This window comes from Typopeltis vanoorti, chromosome 20, assembly GCF_054136105.1.
Source record: "Typopeltis vanoorti isolate ZY-2024b chromosome 20, IOZ_Tvanoo_1.0, whole genome shotgun sequence".
Lineage (NCBI taxonomy): Eukaryota > Metazoa > Arthropoda > Arachnida > Uropygi > Thelyphonidae > Typopeltis > Typopeltis vanoorti.
The window spans coordinates 41,738,279-41,753,183 of NC_143568.1; the positions used below are offsets into that span (position 1 = coordinate 41,738,279).

The 14,905-nt window shown below is 36.3% G+C and overlaps 1 protein-coding gene across 2 annotated transcripts in view; it reads left to right on the top strand.

Moving 5' to 3' along the window:
- The window catches only part of LOC150095393 (suppressor of tumorigenicity 7 protein homolog), a 458,155-nt gene that overhangs the window by 383,775 nt on the left and 59,475 nt on the right, over positions 1-14,905 (top strand). The window lies entirely within an intron of this gene.

Genomic DNA, 14,905 nt, shown 5'->3' on the forward strand with positions numbered 1-14,905 from the left:
GGGTAGATAAAAATATGATACTGTATTGAGGGGGCAACATGGGTTTGTGAAAGATCAGTCATGCCTTAGTAATTTACTAACTTTTTATAATAGAGTAACAGCTGAGTTGGAAAAAGGAAATGGCTACACAATAATTTTGCTGGATTTTGCAATGGCATTTGAAAGAATACCACATGAAACACTGTTACACAAATTAAAACAAATGGGGATGGATATGACACTGGTTAAGTGGATAAAATGGTAGCTGCTGGACAGATGTAAAAAAGTGGTATATGGAGGGCAGAATCAAGATGAAAGCAGGTGACTGGTGGTGTGCTGCAAGGTTCAGTGCTGGGACCATTGCTGTTTAATTTTACATAAATTATATAGGAAATAACCTGAAAACAAATATTCAGTTGTTTGCTGATGAACCGAAATTCGGTAGTAATAGTTAATCAAGGTGGTGTGGAGAGCTTGCAGGACAATTTAAATAGGCTGTCAGTATAGGCAAAAGTTAATGGGTGTCAGTTTAATGTCGAGATATGTAAAGTTATGCACTTTGGTATAAATAGATTACAATCTGTTTATCACATTGATGGCACTGTACTCCAGGAAATTGATGAAGCTAGAGATTTAGTGGTGGTGGTAAACAGAGAGTTAAAGTTTAGAGGACATATTGCTAAGGTAGCACATAAGATTACTTGGCTAGTGAAGAACACATTAACAAGTAGAGATAAGGAAGTTGTAATTCCTCTTTATAAGGCCTTGATATGCTCAAGTCTGGTCCCCTGGGTTTCTTGGGGATGTGGAAGCAGTGGAGAGGATTTAGAGGTGAGTGACCAAGATGGTTTATGGACTGTGAAATGTGCCCTATGAGGATAGATTGAAGGTGTATGGATTGCAAAAGTTGATTGATAGGAGAAAAGGAAGAGATATGATAGAAACATTTAAGTTGCTTAAAGGATTTTATAGGATAGATGGAGGGGAAATGTTTCAGCATTTGGCTAGAGGTACCAGAACAAGAGATCATTCCTGGAAGTTGAATAAAGGTGTAGTCAGTAGGGGAGTGTGAGGACTAGATTTTTTGCTTGGAGAATGGTAAATGAGTGGAATGGATTGCAACAGTCAGTTATGACTGCTTTTTCTGTTAATGGGTTCAAGGAAAGGTATGATAGATTGGGTCTCACAAGATAGGGAGGTGCCCGTATAATGATAGACACTTTTGGCTATACGTGTCTCCCAATTCTTTACATCTGTTTCTATCCTGAGCTTGTTTGTGCCAAAGAGTTCCAGTCATTTTACTTATATCATCTGGCCATCTTCTTTCAGGTCTTCCAGCTGATCTTTTACTTTCATATGGCCACCATTCCAGTAAAACTTTTGTCCTTGAGTATCTATTGTGCTTGAGTCTTGCAATGGCTCCCTCTCATTTCTATTTCTTTCGAAGTATATTTTCTCCAGTATCTAAAAATTTTGTTTTAGCTTTTTAGCTCTTATTTCTTCATTTTTGATTTTATCTCTAAGTAGCAGACATCTTTCCATTTTGCTTTGTTTTTTGTCTTTTATCTATTATTTCCTCTTTGATTGGCCAGGTTTCTGTTCTGTATGTCATATGTAGGCAATACACATTGGTTGAACAATCGTGCTCTTTTCTCAGGTTTTATTTTGCTGTTTAAAAATCTCTTCCATTTTCCAAAAGCTGCCCATTCCATTCTATTCTTCTTTTCACTTCTTCCATGACTGCTTGTTTCTTCATTGTTAACAATTTCCTAATTATACATGCTCATCTACTATTTTAATTTCTTTATTGTTTACCTTAACATTGTCTCTTTCATCGTATCCTTTTCGGTTTGTCATTATTTTGGTTTTCTCAGAATTAATGTCTAATCCAATTTCTAGTGATTTAGTTGTTAGATCTAATAGTCTTCTTATTATAGCCTACCTTCATAGTGAAGCAAATTCAAAATAAACCATATTTGGTGAATTAAACCAAATTTGAATATCTTAGCACAGCAGTAATCTTGACTATCTCATGAAAGATGGGTGATCTATGTACAGAAGTAAGAAGAGAAGTTATATGATAGTGTTCAGTTGAGAGATTTTTAGATAACAGATTTAGGTGTTAATGGTTTTCTATGTTACTAGTAGTAAGACTTATACGTTGGTTAGACATAACTGGTAATTAATTTTTGGTTTTTTATTGGTTTTATTAATTAATGGTTTTCTATGTTACTAGTAGTAAGACTTATACGTTGGTTAGACAAAACTGGTAATTAATAATCTAGACCCCCCCGATTATATGGATTCCCAAAAATACATAAACAAAATGTGCCATTACGTCCCATAGTGGATGGCATTGATTCCCCCACATATAAATTAGCCAAACATTTAGCCAAAACGCTCACACACTACACTGGCAACACACCATCACACATAAAAAACTCAGCCCACTTTAAAGCCAGTATAGAAAACCTCACACTCCAACACACTGACATAATGGTCAGTTTTGACGTCTCCTCCCTATTCACTAATATCCCACTCAAAGAAACCTTTGAGCTCATCCAAGCCAAGTTTCCTCCCGATATCTCAGCCCTATTTCAGTTCACAATGAACTCAGGCTATTTCGTTTGGCAGGGAAAGTTCTACAAACAGATAGAGGGGACAGCCATGGGTTCACCACTTTCCCCACCCTTGGCCAATTTCTTTATGGAGACATTTGAAGAGAAAGCCTTAAACTCCGCCCCACAAAAACCCACTATTTGGCTTCGTTATGTGGATGATGTGTTTGCTATTTGGCCACGTGGCTCAGATACACTCCACTCCTTCCTAGCACACTTAAACAACCAACATCCCAGAGTCCAGTTCACCTTAGAAAAAGAGGAAAACAGCACCCTCCCCTTCCTAGACACTTTAATCACCCGCCAGCTTGATGGAACTTTGGTTTTCTCTGTTTACAGAAAACCCACCCACACTGGCAGATACATTCACCAGCAATCCCACCACCCCCCTCACAACAATATGGGGTGATAAAAACACTATATAACAGGGCAAAATTAATCTGCTCAGATGACAAGGCCCTGACCATGGAACTAAACCACATCCTCAACACTTTCTTAGCCAATGGCTACAACCCCAAAAAAATCCAAAAAATACTAAAACCTATAAACCACAACCCCCCCCCCCCCCCTCCACAATAAAGACTACACCAAGTCTATCACTATCCCCTACATCCAGGGCACCTCTGAAAAAATAACTAATATCCTCAAAAAATATGACCTTACTTCCTGTTACAGACCATATAAAAAAGTTGGCATCCCTTATCCGCTCTACCAAAGACCAACCACTTCCCCTAGACCTACCTGGTGTATACCAGGTCCCTTGCAGCTGCAAATTGTCCTACTTTGGCCAAACAGGCAGAACAACAAATATCAGGATTTCAGAACACCAAAACTACATCCGGTTTCACCAGTACAGCCACTCTGGGCTGGCAGACCATGCCCTAGATACCCACCATAAAATTCGTTGGAAGAAGACAAAAATAATCCATCGCAGCAAGTTTAAATACGAAAGACTATTCAAAGAATCTTCAGCAGCTCTAAAAAACGTTCCTAACCTCAACAAATTTGGGTGCATGAAACTGCCCCAAATTTGGGAGACTTTCATTTTGAGAACTTCAGCCCAACTGCCAAGACTACCAAATTAGCCCGCAAGAGGGCACCATTAGGACTTTAGGAACAAAATTAGTTCTTTTTTTCTTCCTCATTTGCTTTGTTAGTTCCTTAGTGCACATACCATATCTTTATGTTCCCGAAGATGGCAATGTGACATTGCCGAAATATAGAAGTGATTCATTAAAGTTATCTTTAATTAATTTACTTTATATGCGTTGTCAATTCCGTAAATTAATTACCAGTTTTCTATGTTACTTGAAAGAACTGAAATGAGAAAAACTGGACAGTACCTTAAGAATGAAAATTTGGCATCCTTCTTAGGATTGGTTGGACATAGGCTAATTTCCATGCCACAATGAATTCTAGAGAGTAAAAGAGAATTGAAAAGCAACATAGAGCAGCAGTTATTTCTGGAGCATAGACTTTCAGAACAATAAGAAATATACCACCTGTACTAGCAGATTGTTTAGTGTTCAGTTTCGATGAATTCTTCTGATCTCTTGTATATTGCACATTCAGAATGTGAGGAGGACATTTTCCAACATGTACTTGGATTGAAAGACATCAGTTTTTTTTTTGTGTGTGTGTGATGATAGGATAGAATAGAATAGCAAGATTAAACAGATTTGGTCAAAAGAGATCATAAAACAGGAATTTCACTTAGAAAGGATGTGTAAACGAAATAGGTGTTTTTAATCTCTCTTATATCTTATTATCCTTTATTTTTATATTATCCTTATATATCTTGTCATTACTTTATTATATCTCTCTTATTTTATTTCTTATATCTCTCTTCTATTTATTATATATATATCTTATGTATATTATATCTTATTTATTTCTATACCTCTCTTCTATATCCTATATATCTTATCGTCAATACCCACTTCTTTATCTTATGTCTCTTTCCCTTATACAACTCTATTAACTTTAAACTTATATCCTCCTGTTCCTTATTTCTAACTCCAGTATTCCTATTTTTGTTATACCAAGGATCTCTAGATATTTATTTGAATTAGTGACTGCGCCTCAGGAAATCCTTTTATGGCATTAAATAATACTACTTTCGGTAGATATCATTCCTTACTCTTATATACAGTCATGGCTATCCCTTTATCTAATTCTCGTATTAATTATCTATCTTCCCCGCTCACAAGCTCGGTTGTTGTTTTTTTTAGAACAGTGCATCAAAGAATTAAAATATCAGGCAACACTATTAATATTTAAACAACAAAGATTTAATTCACATAAGACAAATTTTACACTGCATTTTCAGTAATAAAAAGGAAACATCACAATTCAAATCCTCGTAAATAGACTAGTTAAGTTCCTGCATTTTCTCACACAAATCATATCACATATTTAACTAATTTTCTTAATATCACATAATCATTTATACTGAGCAGTGGTACTTATTACTTAAATATTAACTCTTGCTCATCTAACACATAAACAATATCTTTTACACACAATTGCTCTTTCCTTTCTATGCTGGGAATATTCTATAGTCAGGTTTCAGCAAACAGTTACACTATGACTTATTTCAAACTAAAATTTCCTGACACTTAATCACTTTATAATCTTTAACTGTTAGATATGCCTATTTAGATCAGCTTCTACTTACAGTCCATTGATAAGTGTTCTCTTAAAAGCTCAAGGAAATTTAACAAATGGGTCAACTCACTTTATAGCTGCTATCCTCTGTGTACTTGGCTTCGAACTGGACTTCCATTCCATGTCAGGTTTTCTTCAATCCCTCTTTACGCCGGCAATGGGTCTACTGATGTTTCTAGGATACTCTGTCCTGCCACACTTCGGGCGAAGATTATCGGCTTGTGGAATGCTTGCATGCGCGTTGGATTAACAGAGCAAAGTGTTCCCTCTGACAGCAGCACCCGGCGAAGACTCATCAATTCGTCGTCAACTATCAGCTTTGCCTGGCGGATCGGCTCCTCGTCATCTTTCTTTCAGATCACTGACGAAAATTTCTCGAACCAATGTCGCATCCTCAATGGCTTACATCAGCCAGACAACCTTTGGCGACTTCTCGATCCTGACCTCTGGGTCCTTGACGAAAATTTCACGAACCGATGATGCGATCTTTTTGCCTGCGCCTTTTATTCGGTCACTTCCAAATCCTTGTGCAGAGATATGTGAACCCCGAACATTTCGGCGAAATGCCTTGATCCTTTTCTTTGACTGACCCTTCCTTTGTTTTTCTCCTACGCTCCCCAAATCCTATTCATTCTGGGAGCGGACATTCGTGTGAAGCTTTTGTCGGTCTACTGAGCACTGACCTTGAGCTTCCTATGTAGAACACACAAAGTTTGACGTCTTTACAAAAATCTAAAATGATACTGCTTTCTATTGGCAAGGTATTGCCTTAATACTATACCTAGAATATTCCCTTATTTGGCATAGAGCGCATACAAATTCCCATTGAGATCTGGGCTCGACCTTGATAAATTTTATGTAAAAATATTTAGACTTGTTATAGCTACTTAAATATTTTTACAGATGGTCTTTCTGTTAGCCTTTTATTATCAATGGATATTGTTGTGTAAGCTTCTGTGGAGTGAGGACATATTAGAAATACTTTTGCCAGTATTATTCCACATTAAAGAATCAGGTGAGGTAGAATAATTTTTATTGATCATTAAGCTAGTTTCCTGAAAATTCTTCTGTTTCACATCATCAGGAGAAATACAAGGGTTGTTTGAAAAGTTTGGTAAATTTCCAATAGACGACACAATTCATTCATTCATACCAGTGTCAGCATGTATCATCTTTTTCATGATTCCGTGGCAAAATTTTGACCATGTGCGATGCATAGTTCTCGTTTGGCAAACATTTAAAATGACTGTGTTCACATTTTTCATAAAAATGGAGAAAAACGAGTTTCGTGCAGTGATAAAACACTTTTATTTGAAGCGGTGGACAGCTGCACAGATCAAAGCCGAGTTAGATGCAGTTCATGAGGACTCTACACCAGCATTAAAGACTATTTCTTTTTGGATAAATGAGATTAAACGAGGTAATAAGCCCATTGAAGATGAAGTGTGTTCTGGATGCTCGATTGAGGTCACTACAAAGGAAATAATTGGCAAAATCCATGCTATCATTATGGAAGACCGTCGAGTGAAAGTGCGTGAGATTGCTGAGATTGTAGGCATCTCAGCTGAATGGGTATAACATCCCCACACAAAAAATTGCACATGAAAAATCTGTGTGCGGGATGGGTGCTGCGATTGTTGACTGTCGATCAAAATGCATGCAAAAAGACATTTCAACACAGTGTTTGGCGATATTTAATAGCATTTTGCAGTTTTTTTTGCATCGATTCATGACTGTAGACGGAACTTGGATCCACCACTACACACCTGACCTGAGTCCAAGCAGCAGTCAAAACAGTGGATAATGCCCGGGGAAAGAGCACCGAAAAAAGAGAAGACCATTTTGTCAGCTGGGAAGATGATGGCCACTCTTTTTGGGGATTACCAAGGAATTATCATGATATTTGGAAAAGGATAAGATAATAACAGGATTCGTATGTGTCATTGTTGGACCGTTTAAAAGAAGAACTGAAGAAAAAAACAGCAAAGATTGGCACAGTGCTCTTTCATCAAGACAATGCACCGTCACAATGGCAAAATTGCATGAATTTAAGTTCAAATTGGTTCCACGTCCACCGTATTCTCCAGACTTGGCCCCAAGTGACTTTTTCTTGTTCCCAAACTTAAAAATTTGGCTCAGTGGGAAAAAATTTTCTTCGAACAAGGATGTCATCAAGGCTGTCAATGACTACTTTGCACAATTTGACAAATCCTACTTTTTAGATGGGATGAAAAAATTGGAAATTCACTGGACCAAATGTGTAGACCTCGATGGAGACTGTGTTGAGAAATAAAGGTGATTTTTTCCAAAAAAAAATTTAACTTATTTTTTTACCAAACTTCTCAAACAACCCTTATACATGAATAAACTGAAAAAAAAACGGTACAAAGCGAGAGTAACGTACATAATGACTTGAGAGGAAATAGAAATCTGGACTGGCAGCATGTACAACTATAACCAAACATCAATTATTATGGCAACAAACCGAAATGCTCCACATAGATTACAAATTTTTTTCAAGGGCATTCAAGGAATTGGCTGAACTGATCAAACATACCCAAGAGTGCAACTTAAAAAAAAAAAGGGGGGTGGAGGAATGATTCTACATCAAGTCTGGTCTTCTCTAATTCAACATGGCGCAGTTACTAGTAGTTTACATCAGACCATGAACCAGCAAACACCATCGTAGCAAATACACGCTTTCCATTGTTATTCCTGATTTTTAAATATTTCATTATGTATTTTCCTGTTATAACCGGTTTGTTTAGCTTATTCACGTATTCCCTATGTGAAACACGAATTTTCACCAAACTAGTAGAGTGATCAAGAAAAGCTATTCTATTCCACTTGTTCCTTTCATGTAGAATAATATCTGCAAAATCATATATCTATGTTGATAACTATTTCCTAGCTGTAGTATGAACAGAAAAGAAAGATAGGGATTTAGATTCAAGTCATTTAGGATGTCTATGGAGGAACAAAACTTAGAAGAGACAAGAATTTAAAGTGGAATTGTGAATGAATTTTTGTACCAATAAGAAGTTGTATCACTAATGTTTTCTTTATAGATGTTTAGATCAGAAAACTGTAATTCATCTGGAAAATTAAGCCTAAAAATCGAAATGTTCTTGTAATACCTAACAGCATGAAGACAATTGGCTGGTCAAGTATTATTCCAGAGGAAAAGAAACTTCACTTTACAACCTGAAGGGATAAACAATTTCCACAGTATAATTAGAAGGATCAGTGGCATAGAAAAGATGGTGCTTGGAGAATGCTGTTCCATTATGGTAGGTGTTGAACAGTTTGAGTTTGATTATTGGTGCTATCAATTGCCTCAACATCTCTGTTTGCTCTATTGCAATTGGATCATAACTGTTTTAATGTTGACAGCAGTCAACGTTAAAATTCTGAGGAAGATATCGCTATTCACTTCATGAGCTCAAGTGCGAGTTTCACTGATTGGAAGTGCAGTTAGAAAAGAATATCATCGAAATTGAAACTATGACCATGCATATTTTTCTTATGTAAATCTGGAAGGAGGTTGGGAGGTTTGTGTTTTCTTACATGTGATCTGTTTCTCTGTGCTTGTTTTATAAAAAATTAATTGAAATTGCAAGGGACAAGAAATATATATAATGTATTCTATACTAAACCACATATATGTTAGGTCTCATCGATAGGTATTTCATTGGGTATTGCTCCTCTGAAATGGCTGCTACCATCCCTGCAATTTCCTGTACTCATATATGAATGCAAGCAGCTGCCATTAACAACCATATGCAGTTCACCTTCTAACTTATTGGACCAACTTCTCATCATTTGCTCTTTTCGAAATATCCTCCCCAATGACTACAGCCTTCAACTTTTCAAAAAAAAATATACCAAATTCCCCTAACCACTTACCCACACATGGAACTGTTGTGTCATCAGACCTTTTATGTATGGAACTTATTTTATATATATATACATATTATATAAATGACGTATTTCATTCTTGTCGATTGTGGCTTCTCTGCACCTCCCTCCCCCTTTCCATTACTCTGACTCTCCAGCTCCATCTGACAGTGTAGTGACAGCAAGATTATTTACTTGACGAATTGCATTTAAACAGTATTGATGCGAACACAGATTGATAAGAAAATAACTATTTACTAACTTAAAAGCTAATATTTCGCTGGTCTTATATCCAGCATCTTCAGAGCACACAAACAAAGTTTATTACAAATGCGAGACAACACAATTCGGTGTAACAGTGGGGCTAGTATAAGTAATTGCAGCCTGTAATACAAGACTAAAGTCCTAATACGGCACCATCTAAGTTTTAAAAAAAAAAAAAAAAAAAAAAAAAAAAAACAGTAGTCTAAAGTTTTGAAAAATATATAGTAGTCCAAAGTTTTGAAAAAATAAATTAAAATAAATAAATATTAATTTGGTCTTAGGATGATTGTCTCCCAAATCTTTGGTAGATTTATACAGCCATATTTGTTAAGGTTTGGAGTATGTTTTAAGGCTTCTGTTGATTCCGGGAACAACCTCTCTGACTTGTAAAAGCTTCTGTGCAGTACTTTTGTTTTTTTCAATTGATCCTGTGTGCTGGGATATCCAAAGCATGGTCTGCCATAACGAAAGTTCCAGATATATTTTTTGTGTTCATTGAAGCAAATGCCCACAGTTCTTCCTGTCTGTCTGTAGTAAGCTCGATGACAAGAACAGGGCACTTCATAGACTCCTGGATGTGATAAAGGAGTGAATCTATCCTTAGGTGAACGGGTGAGAGTTGTCAATTTCACATAAATATGGTGTGCAGTTGGTGCCTTTAATGTACAGGATGATGATAGTTTTGTTATAGTCTTCTGTGGTAGATAGTGTGTGTGTGTGGGGGGGGGGGATTTCTGGGTAGCATTTAGTATTTTATCTATCTTATGGGGATTATAGCCATTGGTCAGGAAGGTGTGGTGTAGGTGAGAAAGTTCAGTGAATTTTTGTGTAAATAATTTGACTGTTGATAACTCCCTACTGGTTTGAGTCATCTTTTTTTGATGACTCAAACTTTGCTCATTAAACTATTAAGTTATACAATTTAAACTTGTTTTTTCAATGTTCTGTCACTCCTGTTTTAATTTTTTTATATGAGAGTTTTCTTCTTCAGAATTATGCTTTTGTGTTTTGAGAATTTTAATATAAACTTTGTCCAAAAAATGGGAAAATGTTACATTACTCTCTAAATTAAATGTCAAAGATATTCTAACATGTTCTGAAAGGATCTGTGGTAATAAAAGTGGAATGAAAACTTTAGACACATTTATTCACAAGAATAAAGGATAATTTTATTATTGCAAAACTTTTGGCCATAAATTAATGGGCCATCAGTATATCAGCATAAGGCAAAGCCAGAACAGGGCATATTGCAAGTGATGCAAAGACTGCACATTATAGTGTCACTTTAAAAGTTCGATGCAGCACGAATTTGCATCCAGTTAATGCATCAACATTTTACAGGAAGGAAAAACCCAGAAAACTTGCAAATATGTCTCTTGTGTTATTATTTAGTATTGTATACAGAATATGTACAGCACAATGGGGATTAGCTTACTCTTTACAAAAACAAAACATGTAAAATTGATAACGCCAAGGGCAAGGCCATGTAGTCGGGAGGCCATTTGATTCTTCTTTACATGTTCAGTCGCAGGTGGCCTTCAAGGTCAATGCAGAAAGGGACGGCAGGAATCAAACGTGACTTCCGCAGGCCGACAAAAACGGATTAGGAACATGAAAGAAGAAGCTGGCGAAAGTTCCAGAACATGCTTGTGATGTTACAAGGCAGTTCCAAAACTGAATCCAAGGTTTGGAAACTGAGAAGGATATAAGGCATGTTTTGGGGAACGATCGAGGATTGACAACCAGCATCAACATGTAAAGAAAGGAACAAGGGGAGGTTCTGCCCAGATGCGAAGAAGTCTGAGGAAGGAGGTCGATCAACCGTAAGCCATTCGAGTCAAGAAGCATAGATGTCCAGAGGCGAATACGTAAGGAGAAATGAAACTGTCCATTACCTATTCCGCTTAGTCGAGTCTGTTCACGTGAGTCTAATATTGTATCCTGTGAGATTATGTGGTGTAAGAAAGATCTTTTAATGAACTGATAAGATTTATAAGATGGGATAGTCATAGCCAGAGAATAATTGATATGTTCCTTAAGATTGAAATTGATAATGCATGTGTATATGAGTATAGCTAATTCCTGAGAAGCTATTAGAGTTTGGGAAGTGATCTAATTTGTATAATATCTAAGTTTTATTGTTGATGTGATTAATTGTTATATAAGTCTTGATATAGATAGAGATGTACTTAACTAGATATTGAAATTTGAGCTGAGGAAAGTATTACAAGCTAGCTGAGAAATGTTGGGAAATTACCTTGTGTTTTATTTATAAGGATTGATTGCTATATACAGGGTGTTCGGGATAAATTTGACAGTTTCGTAAGGAAAAAGAAAATCTTCTTTGTATCTATTAAATTTAATGAATTGACAAAAAAACATTACAGGCAGAGTTAATTACAATACTATCAACAAGATTTACTCAAAATAACCACCATTAGCATCGATCACAGCTTCAATTCTGCTTCGGAACCTCGAACAAGCTGATGCTACAGTCTCCCTGGGAAGGGCCGCAAAAACTGTTTTAATTTTATCCATTAACTGGGCTTTTGTATTACTGGAAGTGCGATTGGTGTCTTTTTCAACTGCGCCCCATACAAAATAATCCATGGGGTTAAGGTCTGGGGAGTTTGGAGGCCAAACATTTGGACTGGTGAAGTCGTAGAAATTTTCAACCATTTTTGACTTTTCCCAGAGGTGTGGCAAGGGGCCAAATCCTGCTGCCATACATACGGCCTACCATTGGCTACCCTTGTTATCCAGGGCTTGACTACAGTTAGCAACTCCACGAACAAAGCCCGAATTCCAATGCCAGGGTTCTTCAACACCTGTTCCTGCAGATTTGCGAGGAATTCTGCTGTACGAACGCAATCAGATCGTCTGCTAGGGATCTTTCTTCTTGCTACATCCTCGTAGTCACCATTGCAAGTCTCTAGTTCATGCCTGATTGTTTTTACTGTATTCAGGGAGCATTGGGCAGCAGTCGTAATATCCTTATTTTGATGGCGGGCACGAATCATCATGATACAAGTTATTCTCTTCCATGATTCAGGTGGGTTCCAGCTATCCATCCTTTCTGACATCTTGTATATGAATGAAGAAGGGTCCAAACTTTTAAATGAAGAGAAGTGTGTGTTAATACATGTAACTTATGGAAAAATATAATTAATTATAAATATGTCAAATTTATCCCGAACACCCTGTATATGTCATGTTGGTATATTGATGCAAATAGAAGTAGATATTGAGAATTAAGTTGAAGAAAGTAATATAAACTATTCGAATAACTAAAGAAAGTTGTTGTAAGAGATATATAGGTAGTTGTGTTTTAATTATTAAGGATTGATTGCTGTATGTAAGTCAAGTTAGTATATTGATGCATATAGAAGTAGATATTGAGAATTAAGTTGATTAAAGTAAATATAAAATAACCAAAGGAAATTGTTGTAAGAGATATATAGGAAGTTGCATGAATTTTGAACTGAGATTAACAGAAGATAGTTCCCTTGCTCTTCTCTTTGTATTGTACATTTCTTGAATTAGTGATCGTTAAATATGCTTGTTGAATTTTCTAAAAGAGTGTCGCCTGATCTTATTTATTGCAATGCATTGATCTAAAATAATTCGAGCCTATAAGCGGGAAACCATTAGAGTGAAAAATTAAGGTAAAGAGACCACGACTGTGAATGTTCTGAGAAGTAATTAATATTGCATGATTGAGGTCTACCGGAGGTATTATATTTCATGTACCATATTGAGGCAAGGTGACGCAGTCATAAATCTATATAAATTTCCTATGTTCTCAGGTGCAGAGAATATAGAATCACCAAAGGTAGAATGGAAAGAAATTAGAGGTGGAGCGATATATATGTTTGAGTTAATAGAAAATAAGATAAAGTTAGGATAGATATAGAAAGAGGGCACTACATGTGTGTAAGTTAAAAATATATGTAAAAGAATGAGAATACATATAATAAAGAATCATAATATTTACAATGGCGCAGTGAAGAAAACAGTGGCTTACGAAATACAGCGTTTACACCACTGTGATAAGAAGTACACTAACATACATGTAGGGAGAAGAAGGTGGTTGTGCCACTGTATAAAGCACTGATCAGACCACACTTGGAATATTGTGCTCAGATTGGGTCAACTAGTTTTCAGTGTGGTGGAAACAGAGATTGTCCAGAGATGAATAAATAAGACAATATTGAGAATGTTGGAATTCTATGAAGAGAAGTTGAAGAAAATGTGTAGTGTGATGGATAGGAGTAAAAGAGATATGATAGAGATGTTTAAGTTAGTTTGGGTATTTTATTGGATTAATCCAGAGGGATTATAAAAAGAGTAGAAGGTGAGAAGGGAAGAACCAGAAGCCATCCTTGGAAGTTTTGCAAAAGTGTGGTGAAGAAGGGTGTGAGGAGCAGATTTTTTACATGGAGAATTGACAGTGAACGGAATGCATTACTAGAATATGTCATTAATGCAGGAGTGTTAAGGATGTTTAGATTCAGAATAATATATTGTCATTTATATGAACCTCTCCCGATGAGGCTGCTGACTCCATATAATAATAATAATAATAATAGAGAACATTAATTCTATTTACAGAGCTGAACCATGTGTCAGAATGCCACCATACAGGCTGTTACAAATTAAAATGAGATTGCAATTAAAAACTACAGTTAAAATAATTAACTCTGGTACAATAAAGTAACAAAAATTAGATAAAATGATGAAATGACATTGTATTATATATATTTAAAAAAAAAAAAAAAAAAAAGGTGGAGAAGCATATTATTGACTCTCATGTATGAGGATGAGATTCTCTCAAATCTAAGGGATAGACAGTAATTCCAATTTAAGTTTGGCTAATGTAGAAGTGCTTCAGTACACTATAGATACCCACTCAAATCTAAACTGGTATCAATATAAAAGGCAAGTATTGGATGAGGATATTATTGTTAGTATCTGATCTATACTGTGCAAGGCCAGAAAAATCAGGCTCTGAACAGCACTGAGTAGAAGAGATTTTGCTTCCCTTTCTCTCCCCCCCCCCCCCATTTGAATTTTGGTTTTAGCTTTAATGGCAATCTCATTTATTATTATTACCATTCAACCTCCATAGAATCAGAGACTCATCGCGGGAGCTACACACTATACCACACAATGCTCATCCAACCATGCCTTAAAATGATTCGTTGTGTCTACATTCACAACACACTCAGGCAATGCATTCCACTCACCAACCACTCTATCCTAAGAACCTGCTGCTCACACCCTCTTTATATACAGTTTCCAGTGATGGCCTCTTTTTCTATCCTCCTCTCTCCCATTTTATGAAAAATCTCTTCCATTCTAGCTTCTATATCTCAATCATATCATCCTTTCCCTCCTATTCAAAAGGCCTTGCAATTTACATTCTCTCAATGTGTCCTCATACTCCACATTCCAAAGACCACTGACAACCTGTATGAATC